Below are 17147 nucleotides of genomic sequence, written 5' to 3'. Positions count from 1 at the left end.
AAATCCCTTTTATTTTCGTTTCTCGAGATTTCTTAGAATTTTACAATCAGAAATAGTGGCTGCTTGATTTCATTCAAGAGCTCGAAACGAAGTTTTCAGCAAAATTTATAACAACAATGAATCTTGACCTCCAATTCGATACGGTTATTCCCCACCATTGAGAAATTCAATCAAATTTTCAAGTTATTTTCAGTGATTGAGAACTGTAACAGAATCTTGTGTTTATTCCTTTAAACATAGAATCGAAGCAATTCATGGTTTAAGAACGTCAGAACTATTTAACATACCGCCTTCCATTTCCTTAGAAAACTTCCGGTTATCGATATTCTAACTTTAATTCAGCCATTAAGTAATCCAAATTTTAACGAAATCTCTGATAAACTGATCGATTTTATGAAGTGTTTAATTTAAGGAAGAAAATTTACATTGCGTAAATTTTCAAATTTTTAAATAATGGTATTTTCGATATATATATAGTAGAATATTTATTTTTTAAAATAAAAATTATTTTAATAAATTCACTCGTTTTAATGATATATTTCTATTTTTAGATTTCTAGAAATTCTAAAATTTCACGTTTATTATTTATTTATTTTTTTGGTAATTATCGTTTTATATTTTTTAAATTTCAAAATTCACTCATTTAATGATTCACTTATTTTTATAGTAATAATAATAACAATTATTACAACGATTCATCTCTTTTATTCAATTCCTAAATTAAAAATTTCACAGTTTTAAATTTACCTTATCTCAATTATTATAGATTCAAAGTATCCAAGCTAAGAATTCTACGTTTTTAAATTAAGTATACCAGTTATGATACGTAATTATATATAGCAGTGGATGTTTAATGGCCCAAAACGATATTGATCGTTCGAATCGGGGTTTATTCGAAAGAAGCGTGAGTGGATATAGAAATTCTTCAAACCAGAACTGTTCTGGAAAAATAAGAAATCGTAGGAAGAGCGTGAAGAGCAACGTGTGTCCCATGAGCGTGAGACAATTCATGGTTCTGGCTCGATGACAGTCGAACAGCCACGAAATGTCCTACTGAAATATTTTCCTTCCTCCCGGACACCCTTCTCCCTTATGGATTCCTCGAATCACTTTTCTGACGCTTTCGAAATCACTGCTCCATGAATTCGGGGAGGAAAAAGGGAATAACCGTGACTGGAGCGAAGTACGAGACCGAATCGTGGAATTGAAGAGTAGTTAGTGGTGGCGCTAGTTTGTATTGTTCTTAAGAGTTCGTAAAGTCAGATTTGCAATAACGTTATTTGAAATGATAATTTCTTATAATTTGAAATTAATAGGATTTTAAATGTTATGTGAATTGTATCTTTTTTTTTTATGCAATATCGAAGTGAAAGAAATAACGAGATAAATCGTATGCGAAATTATTATTATTTTAATTAAGTTGAATATAATTTGCAAATATTAAAGCAACGAAATATATTATTTCAAATATGTAATTATTTCTTATTTCAAATGAAATTTGCATAGTTGAAGTAAACTATATTTGTATTTGCATAATTTATATTGATAAACTTTGAAAAATATTTTTTTTTATATACAGTTCGATGAATATTCAATGAATTTATTTTGTGGAAGCAAGTGGAAGTAATTTCTTAAATATAAGTTATATTTTTATATGTTATTATTTTTTAATACAGTACAATCGAATATTAAAATTTAAAGAAAATTTTTGTGAATTAAATTCCAATATATAATAAGTACTTTTAGATACATTAAAATACATTTTTTCTTTTTTTAAATATCAAATAATTTTTTAAATAACATATACATTTTTTTTATTCTCATGAGTATATCGACCTTTCTTCACTTTATCATGCATCAAATAGATTTACTTGATGTGATTCATCGTATTCACGCATTCCAAGGCAAAGTTACTATTTATACTTGCGACTAATTCGTTTCCACCAGCAGCCTGGATGGATTTAAGGTGTTTTCTATCAGTGACAACGATGAATCGTTAAATCGAAGAAAAGCGACTTTGTATCAGTTGCTCGTTTCTGACGTGTACTAATTAATAGGATACAGTGAATATCGTCTCTTTTTCTATGCCGAAAAAAAAAACGTATCGAATTTCTAGAAACTAATCTTACTTCACATAAATAGAATGCTAATTGGATATATGTATTATTTTAAAATCGTTAGTGAATCTTTAAAATTTTTTGAAAATTATTAACATTTTCTTGGATTTTTAAAATGTTACGATGTTACTATTATTGTATCCAATTCTTAGAGTTCTCAGAGTATTTGAGATTTTCAGCTAGAAATTTTTAGATCTTCTTAGAAGTTTTTTGAATTTTTTAGGAGGATAGCTCTTGAGGTTTTTTTTTTATTTCTCTGAAGTTTTCAAGATTCCTTGGATTTTTAGAATCTTTGCTGCTTTAGTATTCTTTGGATTTTAGAGATTCAGTAGAATTAGTAGAATATTTAACATTGTTAAAGTAAAATATTTTTAGCACTTTTTGAATTTTTAGAAATTTTCGAAAACTATTTATTATATAATAATAATAATATTTTTGTTTAATCTTATTAAATTTTGATATATCTCTTTATTATAAAAAAATATATAATTTTTTTTTATAATATTCTGTCTTTCATAGACTGAAGTTTCATATTTTGGAAAGTATTTCTGGATCCAAATCAGGAAGGAAGAAGGAAGAAGTTTGTTCTCTGCATCCTTCTTTTTTCGCACGGTTCCCAAGAACAGCTGGAAGTCATAAGTTCAAACAATACAGGCTGCGTCAAGATAGGTGTCAAATGACACCTAACGTGACCTTTTGGCAATTTTTTTAGGTCAACTTTCACCTAATTTATGCCTTTTATGATTTCCGGTCAAGCATTTACGTTAAAGAAACGAAAATATTTATGATTATTGCAAAGTGATCAGACAATAATTTTATATTTTTTATTTATAAAAAATTATTTCAATTGGAAAATAACAAAACAAATTTCTATCAATAGCATTTATACAAAATATAAGAAATTTATTTTTTTCCATTGCAAATAATTTTATACTTTTTAATCAAATATCTTAATAAAAAGGAAAAAAGAAATTAGAAAATTACATACATGAAAAATAATGTAATAAAAATGAATAAAATACCGTATAAAACTTATTCAAAAATATGAATATCACATAAAAAGATTCAATATATTCACTATATATAGAACATTTTTGAAAAATCGATTTCAAATAAGCAAGTTGATTTACTAGAAATATCGATTAAGATTTACTTATTAATATAAGCATGTTATATAAATTTATAAGCAATTTAAATTTGCATTAAATGGAGCATTAAAAATTATCATCTTGCTCCATCTAATTTAAATTATTTAAACCTTAATTATTTAAATTATTTTACAACTTAATAAAAAATCCTCAACCGACAGTTTTTGTACAATAACTCGTTTTAATTCATAGAGTTCGTTTTAATCTCTAGAATCGTCCCGTCGAAAGTGTCTCATCTAATTATATGTTAATGTAATTATAATAATACTTATCATACGTTAACGCATAATATTAACATATGTGTATTACGAGATGGATACTCGTGAATACGTGAGGCACGAGATTAAATACAAGAAGCCCGATAGAAGAGAGAAGGAGCAGGTTTATGAGACAGAGAGGAATTGATTTCTTCTCGATTCGTCCTGGATTTAATCGATTCGACGCGGTCGATTGCGGATTTCACGGTAAATTACGGGACAATCGGTGAACGAGTAAATGATCCTTTGCTTCGAGAAGATTAGTAAAAGTAAGGATAAAAACGAGAATAGTGTACAAAAGTAGCATTTCATCCATCGTCGGTATCAGAATGATTTTTTTTTTTTTTTTTTACAGATTTCGAGATAAATTCTCTCAAAATCGAGAAAATAGACGATAATTGAATAATTCGTTTCGATTGATTTTTTTAAATTTTATGAATAGATTGAAAAGATTGTGGTAGACAAGAGAAATTTTTAGTTTAAATTTTCTTTGATACGACACATAATCATCAATTATTTGTAATGTTTTACAAATTGTTATATTTTGTTATAAGTACATATTTTGCGATTATAATAGAAATAATAAATTTAAAAACTTTCTGTGTATTTTTATTCCTATTCAAAATTCTTAAAACAATAATTGTTACAAAACATACGTTTTTAACAATAAAGTATAGCAACAACCCTTATATTTTTCTCACTTTTTAGGCTTTGAACAAATTTAAAATAGATATAATGAACCATGAAATATTCGATTTTAATATAAACAGAATCATAAGTAATAAAAATAATAATACGAAATTAATTGTTTAACGTAACATAAAATAACGTAAAAATATACGAACTTGTAAAATTAATCTTCAGAATATTTAAGAAAGAAAGAAAAGAAAAAATTATAGCAATCGATAGCACAGTTCAGTTACAAATTATCGAGTAAGAAGGTAGTTTATAAAGCTGACATTTAAACGAGACTCGGTGAACAAATCAAAAAGTGGAAAAAAGGCAGGACTTAGCGCCACCCCGTTTCCTCGCTCTAATGCGTCGTATTTCGATGAAATACGAGGCGAATAAATACCGTTCCAGAACGATACGTGGCTCAGAATTAATGCCTCTATCAGCCAGACATTAGAAAACTCCTTTTTCCCCTCCCCCTTCGCTCTCTCCCATTCGATCGTAAAGTAAATTCCTCGAGTGGTTTCTTTGTAAGCGAAAAAGAGGGTTGGTGTAAGGAACGATGACTTTACGATCAAGCTATAAAGATTTGTTCGGAAAAAGAAACGGTATCAAAAGGGTTTTTAGACGGTTTCTGGTCAAGGGTTGAATGAATGGAAACGGTATGCGCGTGGAGATAGGTAATAAATAAACGAATAAATAAATGAGATTTTACGACCAGCGTTTCTCTCGGGCAATTAGACTTGTATTATTGGTGAAAATTTTACAAGTGAGAAATTACATGTCGTGAATTATTAGCTCGTATATCATTATTCACGATGGTGAACGAATTTGATAATAATTTAACTATAATTTTGTAATTATGTATAATTTATTTTAAATGAAATTTTAATATTTGATATTTTTTTTATGAATTTCAATGTTTTATAACGTATGAATTTCTTTGTTTCTTCCTTTATTAATATAAATATATATATACTACAGATTATATTCTAAGGATTGATTAAATATAGAAATTGAAATATTAAGACTTATTTATTAAGTTAGATAATAAGAAACAGGGTGGTTTCATTCTATCTCTGTTTCATTTTTTCTAATGCAAACTTAATAAATTATTTTATTTACATATATATACATTTTTTATTTATATATTTTTTTAAATCAAATTTTATATTTCTTTTGATTTTTAGAATTGGATAAAAGTCTCCTGAATATATTAATCTATATAGATGTTAGACTTTACTTATTGGATTGATTAAGTAATATGAATTAGTGATGTACATTTTGTATATTTAAATGAATATTTTTAATATAAATTATTTGTTAATATTATTAATACCTCTTTATTAATAAATTTTAAAATTTCATTCTAAAGATACTAAAATATTCTTAAAATAAAATCTATATAAAACATATAAGAAAATTCCAAATTTGATTTTCAGCAGAAACAAAATACACATAATGTAAAAAAAAAAAACAATAATTCAATCTCTGTTTTATAAATTATTCTCATCGATGAAACCAATGAATTAAAATTAACAGATAAATTGCAAATTAATTAATAATGACTTCTCTATTTTCGAAGTGATTGCAATAATAACGAGGAATAGGGGATCTCATTTATTCCTCGTGTCCTAGATAAATCTTCGAACAATAACTTGGACGAATCGGTTCGAGTTGAACGGCAAAAATAAATCAATGAATCATCGTGTAGAATCACATGGATCTCTTAACGGGATTAACCATAGGGCGGATGAATTGCGAATAGCCTGTAGCACAGTTTAGTATCGTGCCACGAGTTAATTAACCATTTTTCTACAATGTTACAAGGAGAAACTGGTTCTCGAAAGAGCTGGTGGAGAAAGTACGCAAGAGGTCGAATTACGGAGAATCGAGTATAAAGTAAACACTAATGGTAACACTATAATCCATGTACCTACTCGAAATTTTGTTGGATCATCGTTTTACAATTTGATTCTTCGAATTTTTAAAATTAACGCGATTTTATTGAACGAGTTAATGACACTTTGAATTAACTTCTATATTCTATAATTTGTATAGGATTTTATTTGATTTATGAGAGAAAAGTGTTCTTTGATTGGCTATAATAATTTTAATACTCCGCGGGTCGTTCAGAGAAAAATTTCAAAATTCAAATTCCTTGGAAGAAATTTTTATTTTCTGTTAATAAATCTTTTCGATATTTGATTCGACGAATATCATTGTATAATAGATTGTATAATAGAAATTTCAGAATTGTTTCCAGATTTTTTAAATATTTGTAAATTTCTGATTGCTCATAGAAAGTTGTGCCAAGAAATGTTAACTTAATCTTACTTAATCTAGAAATAAATAATAATTGTGGATTAAAAGATCGATGAAAATAAAAAAAATATGAAATTTTGGAAAATATAATCATGTGAACGATACGATTTCCAATCACGTAGCTTTATAAAGGATTAAATAAACTTATACTTGACTCACTTTGATATCGTGGAATATTGCAAGTTCATTACGCGTTATAAAGTGAACAAATCTTATTAACAATGACACAAAAATCACAATTTTAATTTAAGCAATAAAATTTTAAATTGGAGATCGCTTACAAAGTTTCAAATCAATGAAAAATAAAAAAACGAACGATAAAACATAACAAAAGCAGTAAATTTTAAGTTTTATTATTTAAAACCAAAATTAAAGAAGAAAAAAAATCTTCCATGCGAAAATTTAAATACAATCAATCACAATCTAATTATAATCTTCTAATAAAAACTTCCAAGAACACCACCTATACCACCTCTCATCCCCGCGAAGAATAATACCGTTCTACTTTAAATCAGCCAGCTGTCTCTCAATGAATCACGCATAACCATTCTCCTCCTTCTCGATCACTGTAATTTAATTCACCCACTGTCAAACCACGTCGCATCCTCCGTCCAACCCCCTTGACGCCCATCAAACAACGAATAACAACAAAAGCATGAAACCAAGCAATTTCTGTGGAAAGAGTCTCGTTTCCAATCTTCCTCTCTTATCTATAGAAAATCGGTCTCATGTTAGATCACGGATTACACGCGAATTACCGTGGAATTTGGATTACAGGTTCTCAGTCGAACCTGGTTATTCAATCTTTATCCATCGATCGTTGGAAACAACGGATTTTGAGATCAGTTGTCGACACGGTTGCTGGCCACTCTAATAATAACGGGAACGAGCGATCGAAGTGGCGTGACTGATCGATCATACCGAGGAATAGATGATTCTTTCATGGTTCAAAGAATGCCTGTTTTTCTTATTTTTTCTTTTTTTTTTTTTTGTTGAAGAAGGATTTTTAACTCGGAGGGAAGATCAGAACTTTTTTTTGTTTCTCGTTCTTTCAACGTCAGAGATGTATTGGATGGTAGCTAGTTTTATCATGAATTACGATAAAAAGGGATTTAAAAAGGGATCAACGTTTTTGTTATAAATTTATGTGAATTTTTATGACAAAATTGATCATTATGTTTAATTATTTTTCGTAATTAGGAGATATCAATTAATTACAAATGAAAGTTCGAGATAATTCATTTGACACGTTATACAGGTCGTAGAATTTCATCATTCCCTTCAATTCTTCATCCCCATTTTAATCTTTTCCAATAAGAATTTTTCATCTCGTCCATTTCTTACAACTTTATCGATCCTTATTATATCCTACATTTTTACAATTAAAAATAGGAAAATAAAAATCCAAACAATTTATTTTACGAAATAAATATTTTCAAACTCGAATTAATTTATTTATATCTCAAACACAGTTGTAAAATTTCACCACACGCTTCTCCATCTCCTTTCTAATTCCTAATTTTTTTTTAAATTTAAAATTTCCACGTTAATTTCCTCCGCTTAGAATCTCAATAAATTACGAATAATCTTCCATCTCGTCCATTTCTCATAGAAAATGTTAAAAGTTATATTATTTATTATATTACTCACGTAAAATTATGTCTATTATTTGTATAAACTCAATCCATGTTTCTCAGATATCTCAAATATATGTACAGAATTTACAATTTTTTCCATTTTAATTTTCTTAAAATTTTAAATTTCCTTCCCTCAGAATCTCATAAATTTCGAATAATCTTCCATCTCGTCCATTTCTCACAGTGACGCAAAAATTTCTTGAATTATATTTAACACGCTATAAATAATCAAATTATTATATACATTATTATATCAAACGTGTTTACAAAATTTCCCATCGTTCATTATATCAAACCACTTTCTTTCTTATTCTTCTAAGCTTTACTCGTAAAATAAAACTTCACTTTTTTCTCTCCCCACTTTAATTTTCCTTCACAAATTACATTCTCAACTACGTCTATCACTCGTATTACACAAATTCAACTCGTATGAATTCCGTCTCACCTCTCACGACAACGAAAAAAAAAAACTAAAATAAATTTCCCCCGATCGGAAAAATCCCAATAAATCCCCCGAACAATCTTCCATTTCTCACAATGGCGCGAAAACTTCTTGATGCACGTGATGCTCGGCCAGGGAGGAAAGAGGAAGAAGGACACGAAGAAAAAGGAGAAGAGTCGTAAGAAGAAGAGGAAATAGAAGAAATAGTAGCGCGTAAGCAGCAACGACACGCCGCAGCTAGAGGAGCAGCAGCAACACAACTACGCGCACGTTGTATACGTGTGCACGTGTGCAAGAGGGAGAACGACGGCGCGCAAAACGGACGAAGAGAGAGCAAGAGCATAGCGTGGGGCTGTGTGTGACGAGAGAGTTTAGCCGGTGCAGCTAGCCGAGAGGTGGGGAGAGGAACTACGAGAGCGGCCACGGGGGTTGGCGGAGGGAGAGCCCGGTGGACGAGCGGTTATTTCAAGCGACGACTCTTCTGGCACTTCGCCCCGAGCTTTCCTCGAGCGCATCCTCTCGCCTCGGACCGCGTTCTCGTGTCAGTGTCGCCGCGACGCCAGCCACAGTCGCTCAGCCAGTCAGTCAATCGGTTGATAGTCGGTGAACGGTTGATCGATCAGTGGAAAGATCTGGGAGAGACGTCAGACAATTGGAAAATTTAAAAATCGGCTCGGAAAGCGAGAAGAAAATTTAGGGGAAAAGTTAGGCTACTGTGGATAGTTTGGAGGGAGTTTAAAAAAGAAAGAAGATTAAAAATCCTGTCTGATCTGACCTATATAAAGAGATCCAAAAAGAAAAATCGAAAAAAGAACGAAAACGACCCGATTTCCAACAGATCCTGCTTCTCCTTTTATCACGTACGAGCCAGTGAAGAGTTCAAAGTTTCGAAGGATTCCCGCGGAAAGGTGGCCGGAAGTGCGTTCGCGACTCTTCGCGTGATCAGTGACCGAGTGGAAGTAAGGGTGGAACAGGTGTTTCCCCAACACGGTGGTGGTTGTCCAGAGATTGTTCCCGATACAAGGTGACGATAAAAGAGGAAAGGAAAGGAAAGAGATATACAAACGAAAAGTGTCGAAATATTGTGTTTTTTTCTTCGAAAAGAGCGTTTGCGTTTCGAGATCGAGGGAGGGAGGGGGGAGGGGGGAGGGGATTGATCTCGCATGAAGATGGAACCGTCGTGGAAGGAGGAGGAGGTGGATTTATAATACTCTACGCTCGCCTGAAATAACAGGAGGAATGCGCGCGTGGTGAATCAGCTTCCTCTTTGGAGAGTGCGAATTTCCTGACGGCGGCCACGCGATCCTGGATCAAGCGGCCAGGATCTCTGGATCGTGTTCGAGTGCGCGCGCGCGCGTTCGTTCGCCTTGAGAAAAGCCAGAAACGCCAGAAGCTCGCGACACGGAGGGAACGAGAGAAGAGGGCCCTCATCAACTCTGGTTTTTCTTGGAAAGGAGTCGCGATTGGTGAGTACCAGCCATCCAGTATGCGAGGTCTAAGTGTGAAATACCGCGAATTCGAGGAAAAATTATTCCGTTCTTCCAAAGAATAGAGGTAATTTGGTCGCTGGATTTGATAGGGAGAAGATGGATATTTTGGATTTTGGAATATGAGGATTTCGTGGAAAGATTTTTAGAGCGTATTTTTGCTCGTAGAAATTATGGTTAGATTTGCAAGGTTTGAGTAGTATTTTGTTTTTATGGATGAGAAGAGAAGAATGGTATCTTGGGTCTGTGCAGAACATGAGAGTTTTTAGGTTAAAGGAATTGCATTGTTTTCGTAGTATTTTGAATAACTATGCTCGAATAGGTGGCAAAGTAATTTTTGAAAGACTGATTGCTTTGTTTGCAATTATTTATTGGAAACTTTTAGAATGAAATTTATTTCGATGCAGAAGATATTGAAAACAATGTTTCTTTTAACTTCCACTTTGCGAAAGTTGGTTCACTTCGCAATTTTATATTAATTTAGAAGATGGGAATTTTGTAAAAAGATTTAAAATATTGATTAGTGTATTGAAATTTTGTTTCGAATAGATTGAAGTTTGTTGCTTGAATTGTTATTGATTGTTATTGAAGAAGTTTTTAAGTTAATTGCTTTATATCTTATCTTCTTTTAGTATTTTATAAAATTGAAATTATGAAATTTAAACTTGTAATAACACTAGATAAAATTAAAAAAAAAACAGAACAAAAACAACTTGAATTTTTTTATTATAACCTATAAAATTTTGAAACATTATTAAACAACAAACTTTCAATGTTCCATTACCAAAAAACGCAATTAAAATTGACGACAGAAAAAAGGATACGCGATTAAAAAATCAAACAATAATCTAACAATAAAAAAGATTTCAAAAAGTCAAATAAAATATTCGTTTATAAATTTGAAAGAAAAATTTGTCATTGCTCAAAATGTTTGGACATTCTGTAAGGAGAGGAGGAGGGGGAGAAGCGCGAAAAGTGCGTTTCCGGTGGCGAGTGCGCATTTCCGGTCACCGAGCGAGCAATTTCTTGATCAAAACGTACGAGTATGGGACGAAAATTCATGCGTCACTCGGCTCAACGATTTATAGATCGGATGGAATGATCGTTGACGTTGTTGATTGATCAGTTGGGACGCGTGTACAACTCACGTGTTCGATTATCCGCCACTGAATTACGTGGTATTCGAGGAACGTGGTGTAATTCTACATTGGAATTCGAAATTTAATTTCGTACAAATTGACATTCCTCGATGCAAAGTGAAATGTGACAAGAAATATTTTTATTTATTGCAAAACTTTTTCTCGTATCATATCATATTTTTCTTAAGTGTTTTATATTTTTATTCATTTCGTCGTTTAAGAGACATCGAATTTAATCCATACATATGTTCAAGTGAAAAATATATAATGAAATATTTATTCTAGGAACATATGTATGTAATTCTATATTGGAATTCGAAATTTAATTTCATGTAAATTCTGTAATGCAAAGTGATGACGTGACGAGAAGTTTTATATTTATTTACGCATCTTTTCAAGTGTTCTATATTTTTATTTGTTCGTTTATTTGTATTTTAAATGTATCTGTTATGTAATACAATATTTTTTTATATCTTGTTTATGTATCTTTTTATCTAAAGAAAAGTTAAGACTTATGAATTTTATTCTAGTTTGAGGCTCATATATATTGTTAAAAACAATTATGAAACGTGATTTATTATTTTATAATTATTCAATTATTACAATTAATTACTGTTTAATTAATTACTCGTGAACAATTTCATCACGATTACGGAGTTGATTTATGCTTCATGAATTTTTTATCTCAATGTGCGTATAAATTATTTTTTGAATTAAACAATAATTTAAGAATAAATTTCAAATATCAAAATATTCTTCACAAATATTCTTTTCATTCTTTTTTTTAGTTTTAACTTTTTATATCAGATTCTATTTTAATCGGACAATCTTACGAATATGCGATTTTGTATCGATTCAAATGCCAATCAAATACACACAAAGAAAGTAACGAATCACCTTGCAAAATGTTTCAAAGAAGAAATAATAAAGACAATAGAAAAAAAAAATTGGACAAGTACAAGTGCCTGCAGACTTTGTATAATAGTCACTCATGAATACAGCACATTTGTCATTTTCTGATACATTATTCTACGTATGTTGGATTCTGACGGGCATTTATCGCGATTGTGGATCTACGATCGATGATCCAGCCAGAGATCGCACCGTCATCGATTCGCGATTTATTATGCAGATATGTTTAACAACTTTCTTTGCGAAACGTAGAAACTTTGGTTCGTGATAAATCATAAATTTGAATAATTTATCATTTATTTTCAGATAAATAAATTTTAATTATTATTTTTTAAGAAATGAGAATGTATTTTGAATCAATATTATAATTGAAGAAAAGAAGAACGAAAGATCAGAAAATACCATTACTATTTTTTCCTGATCTAAAAAAATTAATATTAAATATCATTGCTATTTTAATATTAATTTAATTAATTTTAATTGGATATAATCGTTTCAATTTGTTTATATTAAGTCTAATTTATTGTTCATTTAATTGGTTCAATTAATTGATCAACTTACTTAATTAACATACAGTTGAACTTAAATATTATGGAAGCCATAAGTTTTTTTCGAAGGTCATTATCAATAGATAAATGGAGTTTGATTTAATATTCTTGAAAATTAAATAACACATATAATTTGTAAAATATTAATATGATTATATAATTATGTGATTCTTATATAATGAATTGGTTGCATAATATATAGATGTTTTTATTGATTGATGCCTGATTGGAAGTTGACTATTAAATATAAATAATTATAATTAATCACTAAACATGTAATCAGCGTATAATTGAAATATTTTATTTTTAGATAATACAGCAGATAATGCAATTCAATGCAATTAATATATTGAAGAATTTTTACTTTCTTAATTGCATTTTTTAAATCATTTTAAGTTCGTAAAAAAATTTCAATATTCTCATTATTTAATAAAAAAAAAAAGAAATTAAATTAAATTAAATTTTAAAACAAAAAAATTCGTTTTAAATTCTAAAAATTTTAAAAATAAATATATCGTCAAATTATAAGGTATAAAAATCTCTTATTAAATTAAATTAAATTTACACTTAATTCGAATAAAAATTACTCTTTCATCAAAAAAAAACTCTTAACTCGAAAAAGAATATGTTACATTGTGAATATATCATTTTACATAAACTCAAACTTGATCCAAAGAAAAATATCTTACCAGGAATTTTTTAAAAATCCAAATCTAATCAAAATTCAACAATTCTCCATTTCAACTGAACAAAACATAAAACTTCTCTAAAGCTATCTCAACCCTCGATTCGAAAAAGATAAATAAAACAATCGCCCAATTAATTTCTGGCGATTAATTCCCCGATTAATTTCATCGCCTATAAAATAGCAAGATTTCGATCGTTTGCATGGAAAGTATACGGCGAAATTACCCTAATTCTCGTCGTTTAACCGGACCATTGCCTCCAGCTGGAGGGACAAAGAAGAAGCTACGTAGCGTAGAAAGAGAAAGGGAGCAGGGGGAGGATAATTTATTCCGGCTTTATTTAATCTCTTCCCTCGCGTCTCGACGACGCGACTTGCTAAGCTTCTTTAATCCAGATTCCAGATCGAGAGAAAGATAGAGTAAAAGTGTGTGTACATGCGGAAGGTTGATAATTTGTTTGTTTAATCCCAGTATGCATGGGATGATTATTTTTCACTGTAACTTTGGATTAAATTCTTTTGGTTGGGGAATGCAAAAAATCAATTGTTATTCGGCAAAAGATGAAGATTTATTTGTAATTCGAAGTTAGATATATATTTTGCATATAGTTTAATTTTAAAGATATAAAATAAATATGGAAAACAGGAAATTAAGCGAAGGGAAGTTGTTGTCAGTCTCAGTAAATTACCATTTTTTTGTATCTATATACTTAAAAGAGTGGATTGGTACTTTTGAATTAAAGTTTCTTGGTTGAAGAATGTAAAAAGGCAATTATACGATTCGAATTAAAAAACGAAAATTTTTATTTGCAATTTGAGGTTAAATACACGTGATATATTTTGTGTAATTTAAATTAAGGATATAGAAAATTGGAAACTTGCGAAAAATAAAATTTTCTACTTTTATCTTTTTTTATTTATAAATAAGGAAGAAAAAGAACTTAATTTACTTGATAAGAATTTATTCCAAACTCACAATTCCAATTTTTCAAGTAAAATCATAGAACTTTTTTAGAAATAATTATATTAAATAATTTAAAAAAAAAAAATCCAAATTCGCAATTCCAAAACATCAATGACGCGTCGATATTAAGAAACAAAAACCAATAAATAAATAAATAACATCCTAAAACTGTAATCGACTAAAATCAACTACGACGTTCCACTTCCGGTGTTTGTGCGCGCGAGAGTGCGAATGATAATATACACGCGAGAGATGAGCTCGACTCGATCGGTAAAATCTTGGGTTTCACAGCTTCCGGTAACAGAGGAGACTCGCGTCGCATTAAAGGCGGAAAATAGCAAAGGAGAGGGTATGGAATGCATGAAAACATAAATCACGAGTATAATGAAGCGGATCCCTTTTTGCTCGCGTTAGATTACCAGCACTATCCTCTGTAAAAGTAACATGGCGTGTCAGCGAGAAAGAAGTAAACAGGGTGTAAGAGGTTTATTCGTTAACGATGATGCGCGAGTTTTGTGTTAACTTTGTTCACGTTGGAGGGTTGATGGATGTTTCGTGATGGATGGATAATTATTGGATAGTCGTTTGAAAATGATTGATCGAAATATAGTTATACATTGTATACGATGTTTGTGCGAGTTTTTCAACGGGGAAGGGTTCGTAGGATGCTATTGGGCGAAGATTTGAAAAAATTTTTTTCGTTAAGTGAATGTAGTTTGAAAATTATTTCAAAAGTATTTTGGAAATACGATAATTTAGGGAAATGATTGTCTAATTTTTTTAATATTAATTTGATTAATAATTTGAAAGAATTCGGAAAGAATTTAGAAATGATGGTTAAATTTGAAAGAATTTAGAAGAATTAAACTGTAATTAATTGTAAATAAGAAGAATGTAACAAATTTGGGTTAATGGATATTTAATAAATGTCGATTTGGAATTTAGAGGATTAAATTAAATTTGGAAAAATTTGGAAAAGTTGATTAAATTGTAATTTAGGAGAATATCTAAAAGAAATGTGATTATTGAGATATATAATATTAAGTTAATATAAAAAGTACTTATTATTGAATTAAAAATTTATAAAAAAATTATAATACAATGATTGAAACATACTCAACATAATTAATTATAGTATAATACAATTAAGAAATATAAAATACAATTGATACGTCTGTAACAAAAAAAAGTTGCAAAATAAAAAATATAGTTAAAAATCAAATTATCATAAATATTCCAAAACGACCATTGCAAGCATCTAGACACCTCATTACAACTCGAATCAAGTTAATTTCGTGAAACGTATCACCTCAATTCTCAACAACCATTTTCTTATATTAAAAAGTGCATAAAAGTACATAAACATGGTCGCTAAGCAATCATAACTACCAAAAGAAACGTCGAGGTTTTTTACCTCTATAAAAAATGAACGTGATTCTTCGTTAATGCGTTCCTCGTTACCGGCGCCACTTCCGGCGGTAAACTGTGGCCATTTGCAATTTACAGACGATTTTTACCGATAAAGATTACACAGAGCTCGCGCCACTACGAAGGGCGATTTAATGTCGACGAGGAAGCAGCCATACATTTAACAAGAAACAGTGTGCCAGTCCAACAAATAATTATTGTTCTTCTAAACAGATAATAAATTATAATCTAGATGAGCGAGATATACGGCTAACTGGAACTAATTAGAAGAAAAGACTTGTCCAGGAAATGGCATCGTTCGCTTCATCGATATATGTATTTATATTATATCCATACGTATAGTGGAACAAAAGAAATGAAAGAAAATGAAGTAATGAAGGAAGATGGACGAAGAAAGAGAAAGAAAAGGAAAAAGTCATATTTTATTTATAGTAGAATTGTATATTGGATTACGTTGAGTAACAAATATTTATTTTTAATAGCGTATTCATTTTTCGATAAGAGATGTCTGGAAGATGAAATGATAAATTGCAATGAAAGTTTGAATTCTAATTTTTTTTTTTTATGTAATTTAAATATTCTTTTTTAAAAGATATGTGTCGCAAGAATAATTTATTACGATTATGATCCGAGTTATTTAAAGAAAATTTGTTGAAAAAGGATAATAACGATTAGAACGCTTTAATTGCTTATATTTTGTTCATAAGATTATTATTTCTTATTTTTCTAAGAATAAATAACTAATAAGTAAGAAAATTGCAAAGGAATGTTTATTTCTATTAAATAATTTATGAATTCATTCTTGGATGGTATAATATACGACAATTGCTTCTTTTTCTTTTCTCATAATCTCTCGTGATTAATTTGAGCCTTTTCTTTCAGTAAGATTTACTGGAATTGATTAGTGCAATCGTTAACTGGATCATTAGCACGAGCAAAATATAATTGGTAGCTTTAATTACGCGCAAAAATTAAGAGTAATTAAACGTTTAAAAAATGGAGCTTTTTTATTATAATAAAGATCTAGATGCAATTGCTAATAAGTTAAGAAATTCAAAGAATTGATAATATATGTATATGATAAAAATAAAGAAAACGCTATCCATAAATAAAAATAAATAAATAAGATTATTAAAAACAAGGAAAATAGATATAAACGAAGAAGAAGAAAAAATTCAATATCTATTATTTAATTTAACATAAAAGCCTTCAATTAAAAATGAGAAACAGTCTTTTTTTCAAACAAAAATCCCAAAAAATCAACAACCATCCTCTGTATTCTATACCACTTCAAATCTTCTTCGACCTGCTATCCCCCCTCCCTCCCCCTATCAAAAAGACGATTTATACAACCTAAGTAATGTAACATGGTATAAATCGCGCCGC

General features: G+C 29.7%; 1 protein-coding gene across 2 annotated transcripts in view; it reads left to right on the top strand.

Moving 5' to 3' along the window:
- Nucleotides 1-9071: 9071 nt before the first annotated feature.
- LOC108000765 (fibroblast growth factor receptor homolog 1) overlaps nt 9072-17147 on the top strand; it is a 93128-nt gene continuing 85052 nt past the window's right edge. Inside the window, exon 1 of one of the 2 annotated variants that reach the window (XM_062085433.1) lies at nt 9072-10064. The gene's annotated coding sequence lies outside the window, so the exon portion shown is untranslated. The remainder of the gene's footprint in view (nt 10065-17147) is intronic. The other variant, XM_062085431.1, reaches the window with a different exon arrangement.

Source organism: Apis cerana, linkage group LG15, assembly GCF_029169275.1.
Source record: "Apis cerana isolate GH-2021 linkage group LG15, AcerK_1.0, whole genome shotgun sequence".
NCBI classification, from domain to species: domain Eukaryota; kingdom Metazoa; phylum Arthropoda; class Insecta; order Hymenoptera; family Apidae; genus Apis; species Apis cerana.
This window is presented reverse-complemented; position numbering and strand designations above follow the sequence as displayed.